The 15,198-nt window shown below is 40.7% G+C and overlaps 1 protein-coding gene across 1 annotated transcript in view; it reads right to left on the bottom strand.

Moving 5' to 3' along the window:
• GMDS (GDP-mannose 4,6-dehydratase) overlaps positions 1-15,198 on the bottom strand; it is a 663,276-nt gene that overhangs the window by 387,724 nt on the left and 260,354 nt on the right. The window lies entirely within an intron of this gene.

Raw genomic sequence — 15,198 nt, 5'->3', positions numbered from 1 at the left:
CACCCCACCCCACAATGTTCTGCAATTTGATGACGCAACTAAAGAACAGAAGAAAGCACAGGGAGCCAGGGATCTGCTACCTACTGGCATTCACAGCCCTAAATGGTCCTGAGACAAAGCATTAGAGCTGTGACTTACTTTTAATGTCTAAAATAGCTGACAACTGGTCCCAGGTAATTTTGGAGGACTTCAGTAGGGGGAAGGGGAGTGTGGTGTTCCTTTCTCAAGCTCTCCCAAAAACTCATGGTCCCAGCCATTTGAAATACCAGAATAAGAAGCCTTTCACAGCACGGGCAGAAATAAAAAATAGTTTACCCTGGGGTACTCCATGGAGTTCATAATTGTTTTAGCGTAGGTCTGATTAAGGCAGAAGCACAAAAGACAGGTGCAGTGGGGTCAGCCGTGTTAGGGTATTAGATCCCAAGCTTTTGTTAAGATGTATCATATATACTGTTTCCAGTTGCCATGGCCATGTGGAGATGTTTGGGAAAAGTACCATGTTACTGATGTTCTTGTATCTGCTTGAATATCTCCAGAGGGAGAAGCAGGAGAGGGAGGAGATCCTTTGTAGAGAGGGAGAATCAGAAGCCATGACAGCCAGGCAGGAGACTGCCTAGTTTACACTCACTGCCAGAGAAAAGCTTGGCCTTTGCTATTCTGGGAGTAAAGGCTGGCCGTTTGGGTTTATAGGACGAGCCACTATCCCTTGACTGATTTTGGGCAGCTCAAAAAACTAGATTCTATTCCACCCTTCCAAGCTTTTTGGCTGTACACTGAAATTTAGAAAAAAAGTGTTGACCTTTTCCCACATGCCATCAATTCATGCTACCAAAAAGAGACACTATTCACAGCAGATGGAGCAGAACTGTATTCAATACTATGAATAGTTAACAGACTTTTTAAACTGCCATAGCTAGATATTTGAACTACCATCCCACTGAGGTACAGGGTAGTTCACACTTCTCAGATATTGTTTCGGGCTCTTTGAGATCCAGAAAACACTACATTCCCTTCACGTTCTAAGTTGTTTTGTACAGTCTTAATAGCTAGAGACACAGCAACTGAAACCAAAATAAGTAAATCAGTTGTAATTCACACCTCTAGTTATTTTGGCACAAACCTGAATTTTGGCTGACTTCATTATTTCAAAATGAGGCACTCTTATTCCAAAATATATGTTAGCACACAGAGGTGCACAGAAATCACTAAAGCTTTGAATTAAAATTAGTTAGTTTAGCTATTTCAGTTCTAGTTATTCTGTAGAGCAGGGGCAGGCAATTATTTCGGGCAGAGGACCACTTACTGAGTTATGGCAAGCCATAGAGGGCCACATGACAGGCAGGCAGGGGCAGTTAAATATTAATTTTCTAAATTTTTTTAGGGGCCCTGTGGGCTGGATAGAATGGCTTGGTGGCCGCATTTTGCCCACCCGTGCTGTAGAGGCAAGCTTCCAGTGTTTTTTTGTTTTGTTTTTTGTTAATGAAACTCGATATTATGGAGAAAATGGAAATCTCAATGAAATAAATAAGTAGGCAAAGAAGTAAGTACGTAAATAAATAAAGGAGTTGGTTTATCACCTTGATGTGACCATCAAACAAATCAACCAGTGATTTAATGGAAAGGAGTAACCATTTTTGTAATGGGTTCATTTTAAAACATGGCAGCCACTTGAACCTTATCAAAGTTTTGACATGCTAAACTAAATCCTGGGAAAATGCATTAGCAAGCAGACGATACAGTCAAAGGATATGCTTATTACATCTCTCCAATTTGTTACGTGAAAAACATTTATGGTATAAAGTCTTATCTTTTGAAGTAAATGGCTAAATTCTCCCTGACTGCAGTGGGGCTAGGATTTCCCTTGGGGTATGTATTATTTCTAATATACCTACCCACTAATAACAATGCCTTATTATAGTTTGCTGACACCTACTGCCAGACAAATGGATAATAAGCAGGGTGCAGATGCTCATAACAACTCAACCATTCCAAAATGTCAGAGATTGGGAACTTTTTCACAATGTTGTGAAAGAGCTGTTGCTCTGATATCAGAGGGCAGGATGTGGGAGTGAGCACCCAGCACAGCATGTCCCTCAATGGGTGGGCTGGGGGCGTGTGGGGAGAGGGAAGGGGAGAATGATTGTACTTATGCTTTGGAAGTCCCAGGCGTGGGTAATCTGTTGCTGCTGGTGTTGTCACTTTTCTGTTTCCTAAACATGATCTCAAACTTCAACAGCCTGCATATGACCAAAGTCTGCAGTATACATGCCTGATTTGTGGGGAGGGAAGGGGAGGTGGAGAGAAGTGCTTGGAGCCCTCCTTTTTGGTTCTCAGGCGTTGGAGGAGCATGATAAGTAGGGACCTATCTAAATCACAGTAGGTGTTTACGGTGCATCGCTGCCTTTAATCTTGTCCTTTTTGTTGCACACCTCCCCCTGGCTGCATTAAAGCCATGGCATTAATTGCCTCTTGGCCACTCGGGGGAGGGGGGGTGTGCGGAGAGGACATGGCCAAAAGAGCAAGAGTAAAGGTGCTACTGTGCCACAAACTTTTGCCATGATTTAGGTAGGTCCCTAATGAAAAGAGTCTGTGGTCAAGTAGGTAGTGCGGACAGAGATGGCTGTTAGAAAGATAGATTTACTGTACAAAAAATACAATATAAGTATTTTTATCAATACTCATTGATAGAAAGTGCCAATGAAAGGGAGAAGAAGGTGGGGGGCGGGAGCCCAGAGTTCTGGCTACATACCAGAGTGGCCAGTTGCAGCAGTGTGTGCGTTGTGGGAGTTAATGTAGTGTGGGATGCCTGGAGGACTAATCAGAGCCATGTCACAGAAGGCTTGGTATCCACATGTAATAACTGGTTTACAGTGAACTAGTTCAAATGGTAGTTGATTTTCCACGTACATTTTCAAACCCTTCCAGGTGGATTTAAACTGATTTAACAGGCGTGTATGCCTGTTCACTTAAGATTTAAACTGCATTTAAACCATTCTAAGTGTTGTGTGTGTCCATGCCCTCAGGTGAGTTCAGCGAAAGGGAAAGAATTATTATTTTTTAAATCCTAGATTATAAATCCCTTTTCCAAAATGAACAATGAGGCCGCAGTAGTGATATGGGAAACTGCTCTCACTGGTTTATGCACACACCAAATACACAGTGCATGTTTTTCCCTATTGCCTTGTGAATGACCTTGACATTCACCTGGAAAAATCACTCTCCAGGGTGTGAGGTAATTCTGCATCCATATTTGCCCAGTTCTGAATGTCTCTTGAGTAGTAACTGACAGCTTTGCGTGTATTTGGTGTTTTTGAATTGTGAGCTATTGTTCACTAGGGAATGGGTTCAGACCATTAACTTCATTTCAGATAGGGCTGTTGGTTGAAATAGAATGGTTCCCAGGAAAGTGAAAAATTCTGGGCTCGGACAAAATTAGAAGTGCAGATATAAAACTTCTCCCTCTATTCTGAACTATTTATCACTTCACATAAAAAGGGTAGAAAAGAAAAAGTGATGGCAGCAATGGTGGTAGCAGAGGGTGTCTGAATTGCCATCAGTTACTCCTGATTTCCTGATGAAGCAGCTGAGTGGAAAAGCATCAAGTCCCCCCAAAGGGCACATCCAAATATTAAAGAACTCAATGTTATTGTTCCTTTAGTTTTATGGCTATCATGGCAATGGCAAAACAGTAATAATTTATTTAAAAATGCAACATAGTTTCTTAAAGAATTTTTAAAAAGCATATACAGGGTAATTTATGTATGAAATCTGAGTAACACTTTGAATATGTATATCTAATCAGTCATCTTTCTGTAACTGCCATTAAAATGGTTAAAAGTCCTACATATTTAAAATGTTAATTGCATTAAGAAACATAAGCTGTCATTATGAGTACCTTAGTTTTGAACTCAACTGTGGGAACCTAGGCTAAGTACAGACAGTCACATAGCCCAAGGATGAATCCATTTAATCTTCGCAGGTTAGTCTAAACTGTGTAGATTGAACCAATAAGAAAATGTACACACATTTACTTTTAATTCCAGAAATGCAGCCACATGCCTGCAAATGGCTCAGGTCAGAAGCTGAGGCAGTGCTAAAGCACATCTCTGTGTTTGGCTGGAGCAGACAGCTTGGGCCAGGCTAACCCATCTGCCTGCCCTGTGAGGGGTGGTTTGTGCAGAAGGTACAAAGCATCCTGGGATGTGGGGGGCTGCGAGTTAACTTGAATCTAGAGGGGATCTGGGACACAAGTTCAATAAACTGATTTAACCTAAATCAGTTAAGTCTGATACTACGCCCATCCAGGTTTATCTTAAACTGGTTTTGGACATTTTGAAAGCAGTTTAAGCGCGCTGAACTTCTGTTGTGTTACACATTTGAATCAGTTTTTGATCACTTATACTGGTTTATGTGTAATTTCTGTCTCTAGCCCAAAGGGTTGGATGCAACAAAGCATTTTTTGGAAGCATTGTTAATGCTCAAATTTTAAGTATGTTTCTGCTTGCCCTACTGAGGAAATGAAAAAGAACACTGGTTTACAAAATAAATCTCTCTCATCAAGCAAAATATAGCAAAGAAAAAGATGAAGTTGAGAAAAAACAAGTTTAGGGACATACGGTGAAGGGAAAAACTCCTGGATCATAAGCAATGGACAGAACAAGATTTATGACTTCAAAAAACACAAGTTCCAATTATGCAGGGTGTTGAACATGATATTTAGCACCTTGCAGGATTGGTCCCAGAAAAAGATAGACACAAAGTACACTTATATATGAAAGGCTCTCCTATCTGATGCTGAGTGCCTTCAATTCACATTCAGTTCAATATGATGAGTTCTGAAATTCAAAGCAGATTCCCTCTAGGATCAAACCCAAATTGGGGAATTTATTGATATTTGTGTAATCTTGCTAATATAAAATGGCACCACATGGTTTACCAATAAGAAAATATTTTAACAAGTAATTGTTTAACATCTTTTGTGAAACAAAACAGGCACATGACTCATCTGAGAGATCATGCAACTCAACTCAAAAAGATGACAATCCTCTTTATGTTGTGGTTTGCTACATTCTGAACCTGCAATTTTTTTTTTAATTGCCAGCTTCAATCTTTACACAAGATTTGTACTTAACGGGATAATGTTTTAAATATGTTTCTTCCCAATCAATTGTTCAAAACTAAGCTTAGCAAGGTCTTTAACAAGATTTAAAAGCTTACTGAAAGCTATCTGAATGAAAACATATGGGACTTTCACCCTCAAAAAAGAACACATTCCTATCATGTCTATGGATAGTGCATAAAGCATACAGATTTACTGGTACTTGCTTCTGACCACCATGTTGTTAGTAATGGCTAAAGTTGTGAACATAAATACTAATTTAGTACACTTACATAGGCTTGGCATTGTAAAATTTTTCATTGCTCTGTCATTAAAAACAATGAAAAGGATGGACTGAAAGCAGCATAACTCCTAGCTTTTGACCAAAACTAGCATGTGCTAGAAGGATATCTTTCTGAACGAAGTCATGAAATGCGAATTTTTTTAAAAATAAATTTGTGAGCCATGTATGTGTGCGTGTCTTAGTTTTTTCTCAGCCGCAGAATGTATGGGAAGGGGTAAATGCTTCAGACACAAAGCCTGTAGATCTATAAAAGGGCTATTAAAAGATGGACAGTGTGAGACACTAAAGAGAGGAGGAAACTGGGTAATGTCAATTTCAAATAATTATTTCACTAAAAAAGTTAAAGTTGGATAATTTATTAGTAACAATAAACTGAGGATTGTTGACACTTAAAAAGCTTATGTCACTCTCAAAGATTCCAGAGAGGTTAACCTGAGAAGCATATAAGGAGAAAGGGAAAAGACTGCTGATAAATGTTCCATGGTTCAAAAAAGTGTCTGCAGTAGATACTTTCTTGAATTCCTTAAATCAATGTGGTGCATATTGACTATTTACTGTTCCTTTCTTTACCAATAAAAGCACTGGGATCACTTATACGATCTTAATTAACCAACTGCTCAACTCCTTATGAATAGGCATCTAAAAGCACAACATTCCAGCATCTAACTCCAACACAGAATAAGAGTCAAATGTTCCTAGTGAGGCCTAATATACTGAAAAAAGAAATATCATAGGGCATTTCAAGAAATGAAAAGAATTTTCACAAAACAAAATCTACAAAACGTTCAAGTGAACTTATAAGAAAACATATCAGCTTCCTCTCGTAAGTTCTTCTCAACCACCTTCCCCAGACAAAAAGTAGCAGCACAGATGATATCCAATACAAGAACAATGAGAGAGAGAGAGAGAGAGAGAGAGAATACCAGAATATTTCAGCTGGGCCAGGACTTAAGCTGTCAAGTCCTAAATGATAATAAGCTATTTACTGTTAGTGATACTAAATTGCAAGGAATAATTATTACTCTAGATAATGAGAACCCATTAAACTAAATATTACTTTAGAAGTCTGTTCACCCAGATGCGAATAGAAGCAGCATAAGTAACTTAGAATTGGCTTCTGCTAATCACCTAAGATAGTGCTTAAATGTTATCAGATTTCTTTTTAGATCAATATATGCTAATTAGGGAGTAAGTAGAGTTTAGTTAATTTGTGACTGCCACCCTCTCCACCTCCCCCAAGCATTTACTAACCAGGGTGCCACTTCTGAAGACAGCAAAGAAAGAACTTAATGGCAGAACAGCACTTCTTAAGGTGGAGAAAACTCAAACAAGAAAATATGAATCTAGGTTTTTAATAGCACCAGTCTCTGCAGGAATATAAAGTAGGGCTGTGCAAAACAGCACCGTTTCGTTTTGAGTTCTGTTTCGCCATTTCAAAGAGAAAGTGTTTCATTTCACTGTTTCAAAGCACTGTTCTGTTTCATTTAGTTGAAACTGTTTCACTGTTTCAATGCTGTTTCAATGTGTTTTAACATTTTGCCCATAGGCTATAATGGGGAATCACTAAAATGCATATAATTTTGTAATTTCTTGCCTGATTTCAATGACAATAGTAGCCCCTTATGATGGCAAGAAGCTTGCCAAGTTTCAAGGAGATAGGTGCAGGGGTTTTTGTGAAACTGCACCTCAAACTGCTCAAAACAAAACTTGTATCACTTGCCAGCAGCGGCAGTATGCTGTCATCCCGCGTGCAGATCCAGGGGCCTGCTCCCCCCAGGAGCAGTATGGCACAGCCCTGCAGCCCTCCCAGGGGGCACGGGATCCTGGATCTGCATGCAGGATGACAGCAGGCTGCCACTGCTGGCTGGGGCCAGCGCCAGCACTGGGTTCTTCCCAGTGCTTGGCGCAGGCTGCGCTGGACAGACTCGGGTACTGGCACTGGCCCCAGCCAGCAGCAGCAGCATGCTGTCATCTGCATGGTCTGCAGCCAGCGAGTGTAGAACTTTAAAAAAAAAAAGCTCTGCATGCACTGGCAATGGCAGCAGTGACTGGGGCCTCTGAGCACTCATGGCAGATCCCCCCCGCGTACCACAGGGCAGCAGGGCTGGCACCCACGCTGCAGCTGCCCCATGGTGCAGGTGTGGCTCGACAGGGAATCCCATGCTGTCCGGGAGCTGGGTCAGCTGGAGCTCCTGGTTTGATTCACCAGCTCACTGATCATTCCCCCAACTCTTCCCGGGGGGCACAGCCCCAGGATTTGCTTGCTGGGTTTCAGCAGGCTGGGGCCCATAGCAGCACCAGTCTTCCTAGTTGCAGCAGGCTGGGGTTTCAGCAGGCTGCTGAAACCCTGCACACAGATTGGGGGCCTGCGCCCTCCAGGAACAGCTGGAGAAGCAATCAGAAAACAGGGGAATCAAAACGGGGGGCTGGGGAATTGAAACAAGAGCTAGATGTCAATATCAGAGCAGTCCTTCCCCCCTCTTGCTCCTCCCGCTTCTTAGTTTCTGTTTAGCTGCAAGCAAGCCTGGCTTCGAAACTTTAAACATTTCAAAACTTTTGAAATGTTTTGAGTGCCCTCATTTTGTTTCAAAGCTGTTTCGAAGCCCTTCATTTTGAGCTAGAAACATGTTGAAACAGCTTCAAAATGAAACACCCGTCAAAATTTCACACAGCCCTAATATAAAGCAGCCAAGAGCCTGATGTCTCAAAATTTCTGAAGTTATCCTGGAAATACATTTTTTCCTAAGCAGCGGAATTATATAGAGTTTGTATACGATGTTTTGCTTTAATAACATTTCAGTGTTATCAGTCTGATTTCCTCCTATCATATGGCTAGAGAAGCTGCCTCCTAAAAAATAAACCTACAAAGCAGGGAAGAGAGCAGGAGAAGAAACAATGAACAGCTGTTGGAAGCTGGGCTCTTGATTCAACTCTTCAACTCTTCTTGCTTCATCCAGTTAAATAAAACTGAAGTTTGTGGCTAAATGAACATCCCTTCCCTCCTGCTCTCCAAAATGCACAAGTAGTATTAAGATCCTGAACAAACTTTTTCTTTTTCTCCAAAACACTTAGCTTTAATCCAGTCTTGATCACAGATATCCTTAACCGTTCAGAATTAATATGACAATATGGTTAAAACTTAGGGATGGCTAAGAAAAAAAAGATGTCATCTTATTTCCTGGCAGAGCTTTCTTCTTAGGATGTATGAATAATGTACAAATCTGTTCAAATGGGATGGCAACAAACTTGTAATTTAAGAAGAAACTGTGGGTTTAGTCCTCAACTAATATGAATTTATACTCACTGCACAGTACCTGAACACCTCTCAGAAGTTCATTAGGAGATGCAACTAATATTAGGTATGAGTGGTTTGTTTCTCAAAACCTCTCCCCAAAGGAAGAATTGTATGTGCAATGGAATGTTTTCTTCCATTTGCTTGTTATGGTGGCAGTGCTGCACGCTATTAAAAAAAGAAAAAGTAAAAGCAAGATTCAAGTACTGTGCATTGCACTTGGAGCAGAAGGGGTTTATGATGACCCTTAATTCCTGCACAAGCAGTCTTGAGCCTGCCCATAAGAAAGCAGCCTACCATGCTGTTGTGCTTTACCCAAGCTCCAGAAAGTTGTATAATGAAATAAATGGAGTTGTTCAGCACAGTTTTCATTCCAAAGCTTCAACTGATCTTTTACATATCTGAGGCCAGGCCACCAAGAATCTTGACAATAAGGACTGACACCTTGAAGCTGATTTATCATCTTACAGGAAACGAGAGCAGTGGACAAAGGAGGGTTTGATGTTCTCCTGGCAGTCTGCATTGTTGAAAAGGCATGCTGCAGTGTTCTGTACTAGTTCTTGTTCCCTAAGCACTGGAAGTTGCATACTCAGATGAATTGTATCACTTATAACCATAAAAGGGATGACAAAAGTGTGTTGGTTCTAACTTACCAACCTACACACAAAATCATGGGCTAGTTGACCGATGAACTAGATTCTAGCATAATTTTGGGAGTGAAGGGAGCTTCAGGAGGTCAAGGGAGGGGCAGGAAGCATAATCAGTGCAGATGAAATTCAGAGGTTTTACCAGCGGGCTTTTAATATGCTCTATTGTATATGGATGCAGGCTGATTTTTCCATGATTTAGAAACTTGACCAATTTTTCCTGAAGACCGGAGAACAACTCTCCTGATGAAAACTTTTGGGGTCTTTCTTCAAACCTTGGAAATGCTAGAACTTTTCAGAGATAAGCAGATTGGCATTAAGATGAACAATTTTCCCCTGGCCTCTATCAAAACTGGATGTATCCTTTTTACTGAAAATTAAAAGACCATATATATCTGTATAGATATAGGTGTATCTATCTATCTGTCTATCTATACAGAGATAGCTATATATCTATATATAAGTCAACCTGAAGCAGAGAGCAGGAGTGGGAAAAAACATCAGTCTGAATGGTCAGTTTGATAGTTCTAAACAAAAAAAGGGGCTTATAATCAGTAAACTATTATAACGTAGGGTTTTCCTAAGAGTGCCCCTTGTAGCAATGAATTTGAACAATGGATTTGTTCATTGTGTGTGTGCCACAGTGCCATACACACACACACACACACACACTCTTACTTTATCTTAATCTTAATCTTTAAAGCAAACTATTAATAAGCATCAGACAGATGAAAAAGATGTGCTGTCAAGAAAAGTTACTACCTACAAGTTATTACGAAGTTTCTAACACATTTCTTTATTAGAATATAAGTTGCCTTTCAGATTTAATGATATGAGGACTTTGGAGATCATTTACAGCATTCTATTTTTTCTTTGCTGATTATATAGAGATGAGACATATTTCCTGGAATTTATTTTAGAAAATCAGAAAGATGCCACTATCAACTTGTTCCAATGCTTAAGTAATATCGTTTGAATAGGAAACAGCAGATGTTAATTATGGATACTAAAGGTGTAAGGCTTCATCCCACAAGATGAGCCGTTTACAGAGAGACATCTCTTAGGAGGCACACAAACCATCACAGAATTAGGTCCTTAGTTGGCTACAGCTCTGTCTACCTTTCATCATCTCTCCTCCACAGTTAGGCTTATATATAGGAATGCTCAGATGTGATAGTAATAAAATGCTAGAGAGGAGGAGGGATATAATAAAACATGAGATTCAGAATGGCCATAAACCTTTGTCACAAAAATGTAACCTCCCCATTAGTTTCGCTTATCTTCCCATCCATTCGTTATTAATTTGATGGAATTGGGGAGTTGTCAGGGTTATGTGATGCAAGGAACTTATCTTGCAGAACAATCTCCAACCCACTGTTCAAAGAGTCTTTAGTTTCAAATTACAAAATTAAAAAAAAGCCTGAAATGAAGAGTGGGGAACTTTTTTGTTTAACTATGTTTTTCAGTGGATATATAGAACATGTATATGTTTACCCCATTCTGCTAAAGCACAATAAAGCGTGTAAGCAAAGCCAGGAAGTGTTTGGCAGTTTGAAATGTTGTAACTTCAATGATTAGTGACACTATAATACTCTGAAAGTTTTTTTACATAGTGAAATCCAGCTGTGCCAGAAGCTTTAAATACTATTCAAAAAAAGGCAAAAGGGGCAACTTGCAGAGTCACAAGAGAGCATTAGAAAAGGAGATGTAAAAAGATAGCCAATTCATTTTGTTTTATACACACCAGGGGAATAAAGGACTATGAATAAAATGTGAGAGGGGAAGGAGTCATTTTGGAAATTTTCTTTCTATTCATTTCCATGGATAAAGTAATGGATATGAAAAGTACGTATTATTTACAAACCTATCCACAGTTAAAACATATTTTCTTCCTGATACAGTATGAAATTCGTCCATTATTGCCTCCTGTAATCTGGTGATGCTTCCAGACCATGATGAATGATTTTTTTTTTTAATAGAAGAAATGATAAAAACTCCACTACGAGATACTTGAATGTGTACATGGTAATTTTAAACCTACCTTTCTGTTTATTGAATCTGTCTATGGCAACTAATTCCTAGTTTTAATTTACATTCAAAATATATTCAGTGTTAGCCAATGTGGCAGCACTCTTACCCATGCAGTGGCTTATACCACTTTTATTTATGGCTGCAATTGACAGATTTAATACCCACCAGATGCAAGATGACACCACAATACATGTAAAAAAATGGGACTCCCTATTGAATGTGAGGCAGATCACTGATTTAATTCAACAGTTTCTGGACATCATTGAATGATCATCCCTTAAATTAATTAATTACAAAATAATTTCTCATAAAAATGTCTACATTTTTTTCCTCAGTTTATTTATAAGCCAGCTGCTTACTATGAGATTCAAAAGCCACAACATTTTTTCCAGAAATATTTTCATGTTATAATAAGCTAATGTATCTGTTCTGATTATTCAAAATGATTCAAAATTCATAGTGAAATTTTATAAGGGGACAATAACAGCAAAGCAGATTGCCGGTTGCATTCACTGAAAGTAATGCATACAAAATGGTTTTGTAATGACATCCCATATCAGCAGGAGTCCACCTCCAGCCCTTGAGCCAGATCCAACCTGCAAGGCCATGTCATCCAGTTAAATTTCTACAGGTCTGGAAATTTGGCAATGGGTAAATGATGGCAGCATTAATTGTTGCTTCCCTGCCATCAAACTTCCAGACCCAGGGGGCCTCTGAATACTAGATTGTGCTAGTAGTGGGGTCACACTACAGCCAGATCTGATATGTGGGACTGTGTGGGGCCCCAGCTGGATTCAACAGGTCAGACCACACCCGTGGACTGATCCTATTCATGACTCTATGCTGGACCTGGCTCACAGACTAGCCCTGTGCCATGTATCAAGTTGGAAGGCTGGACACCACCATCATATATTAAAATATAGAGAAGAGGCTCGCAGAATTGAATATCACAGCAGCAGGGTCATCAGCTGATTCCCCATTACCAGGTGCTGGAATTCCATGTGGAGATGTGGACTAATATAGTGACTATCACTTGTCAACAATCTTCCTCTAAATATAAAGGAGGCATGAATCAATGGGCTGACAGAAAATAGAGTGAGAGCCAGATCATATAAATGACATGTGGCCTAAGCCTAAATCTAAGCCAATGCTTGTTCATTAATGCTCCAAACATGAAGCCAAGTTCTGGTCAGCCCATTCTGAGCACATTTAAAAGTGGAAGCAGTCGCTCTGAGCCCTTGCACAGAAAAAAGCATAGTTCCGGCTTGTTCGCAAGGTGCCTCCACGCACAGTAGGGGCAATATTAATAAGGGGACTTTGGATGCCTAATTACCTTTTTAAGTACCCAAGTCCCAGATTTCACTTAGAAACACTGGCATTTGCAAAAAAATCCTGCCTAAACCCTGGAGGTGCTCAAACTCCCTCTGTAGGTAGGTTTTTGCTGATAATGTCCTGGCTTCTAACATTGTGTAGGAATACAGCCATCTAAACCCTAACTGAGTAGAACTGCTGGGCACACCTTCACATCTAAACCCTATTTTTCTCCCCATTACCACTGACAAGGTCTGGTGTTTTAGATGTGCTCAGACTATGCCTACCCAAACCAAAACAAGCCAGGGAAAAGGTGTTCTGATGCCACCCAACAGCTCACTGGTTGGGAAATGCTAACAGGATGTATAGAAACATAGGATTAAGTTCCTTGTCTCCTTCAAGAGCTCTGAGCATCTATTTCCCTATTCCTAAGGCATCTCCTGATTGCTAGGCAAAAGGAGGGCACCAGAAGCACCTATCCTCCAGTCATGGCTTGAAAGGACTTGCTTTTTTCTGATTTCTGGAAGAAAGTGCTTGGGTATCTAATTGCAGTAGGGCAGTGGTAGACTGACAGGGAGGCGAGGGGCTGGGCCCTTTAGAGTTCTTATTGCGTGACACGACTAAGTATTGCTACAAGAAGAATGGGGGTGGGGTGCAAAATGCAAGCATTGGCCCCTGAGTGTAATGGTACATCACTGGCAGGAGGGGGTTCACGGGTATAAATCCCAAAGAAAGAAGCACCACCTAAAGTGGGGCTGTGAAGTCCACTAATACAGTGGACCCTTTAAGACACTGATTTTCAAACTTCCTGCACTCATGGGACCCTTTCATATCACTCCTATTACTGCAGAACCCCTATCCCTGGCTCTGTGAGCCACATGGGCTGACGTGGAGCCAGGCAACTCAGCCCAGCAGAGGCAGTGCTCTGCCTCCCTTTAACCCCAGCCTCTTTGCAGAACCCCTGATGATGCATCACAGTTCGATGGAACTGATCTTAGAGTTTAACGTTTCAACATTTACATAAGTTTCCATTGTGAATCTAATCCTAGCTATCTGTCAGAGGGCAGAGCTCTGGCAAAGAAAAACAAAGGCCTCCTCCCTCTCTGCTGGCCCACAAAACCACCAGACATGGAGCCCTCTCAAAGGGTGGTGCAACAGCTGCATTGTTTGGAAACTACAATTACCTTGGGGAGTGCGATTAGTACATGGCCCTCCTTTTGAGAGTTCTGGATGCTGCAACAAGGCAAAACATAGCTTAAAGCACAAAGGTACTGCCAGAAGTCATCTCTTTCCAGTGAGAGTAAAATTACTGGATTTTTATTACTTATCACTTAAGAAAATTATCTTTTGGGATGATTTTCTCCCATTCACTTTCAGCCCCCAAAAGCTGGCTTTGGAAAGTTAAAAAAAACAAACCCAAACATGCAGCTGTTTCACTTTTATCCAACAACTGGGGAGAAGGTGCTTCCCCATCAGTGAAAAATGGCTTTACAATTAAATAAAATGTCACACTTGGCTTTTATGCAGCCTTGAATATGGACTAGTGCCCTAGTTATATTCAGAGACACGTGGTTCAGAAATAAATACAATCTACTGAACAGGTGCAGAACCTCCAAATCACACCATTTCTCAGGGAATCAATGAATTTCTCAAGGAGAAGCCACTGCACACTAGAAGAACTTGCTGGAAAATGGAAAGTGAGGGGGATTTTTTGTTTGTTTGTTTTTCCAAAACTGATTTTTCCATCCCATTTTTGGTTGAGATTTCATTGACTGAAATTTCTTACTCAGCCCTCCAAATTATATCAACTGTTGTTTTGTTCCTGTTTTTTGTAACCAATCTGTACATTAACTGACATTAAAACTAGAAAACAACCAGCAACCAGCAGGGTTTTCATTTTCATTCCTAAACCACATCCTTAATTTTTCAAGGTCACACTTAAGCATGATTTGCAGAACCTTTCCATATTTTCCACTGAACGAACAGAAATAAGAAAGGGGCAAACTTTGAAATAAGGTGTCTTTACTACTGTTGTGCTGTAAAATGACCACGTCTTCTCTATAAAAGCTCACATTTCTTCCTCTGCAGGAATTTCTACAGTTTTTTGGCCTGCAAACTAAAAAAAAAGTCCCAACAGTCCCTCTGTGCTTTCCTATACCTATACCAGAGATGGGGACTCAACTTCCTAACACTTGTAGCCACAAACCAAAACCAACAGGGCTGAGAACTGCAGGACACAAAACTCTGGAGATGTGTATGGGGTGCACGTGCACCCCCTGAGAGCCCTGGTGCACCTCCTGATAGTAGCACTCTCCACTTAGGTGATGGGGGGGCAGGCAAGAGCTCTGTGTCCCCCCTGAGAGCACTGGCTGAGAAGTACCAAGAGAAGTGATTCCCATGGTCCCCCTGTGGCCAAATGTGCCGACCGGGGGGTGGAGGGCGTCTCCCTCAGCCGATCACGCTGGCCTTGAAGTGCCAGCAGGGGGATCTGTCCAATCACTGACTGGCCACTGGG

This window comes from Gavialis gangeticus, unplaced genomic scaffold (genome assembly GCF_001723915.1).
Source record: "Gavialis gangeticus isolate Ggan-Ray unplaced genomic scaffold, GavGan_comp1, whole genome shotgun sequence".
NCBI classification, from domain to species: Eukaryota; Metazoa; Chordata; order Crocodylia; family Gavialidae; genus Gavialis; species Gavialis gangeticus.
Note: the sequence above shows the minus strand (reverse complement) of the source record. Positions and strands in the feature narration are given on the sequence as shown.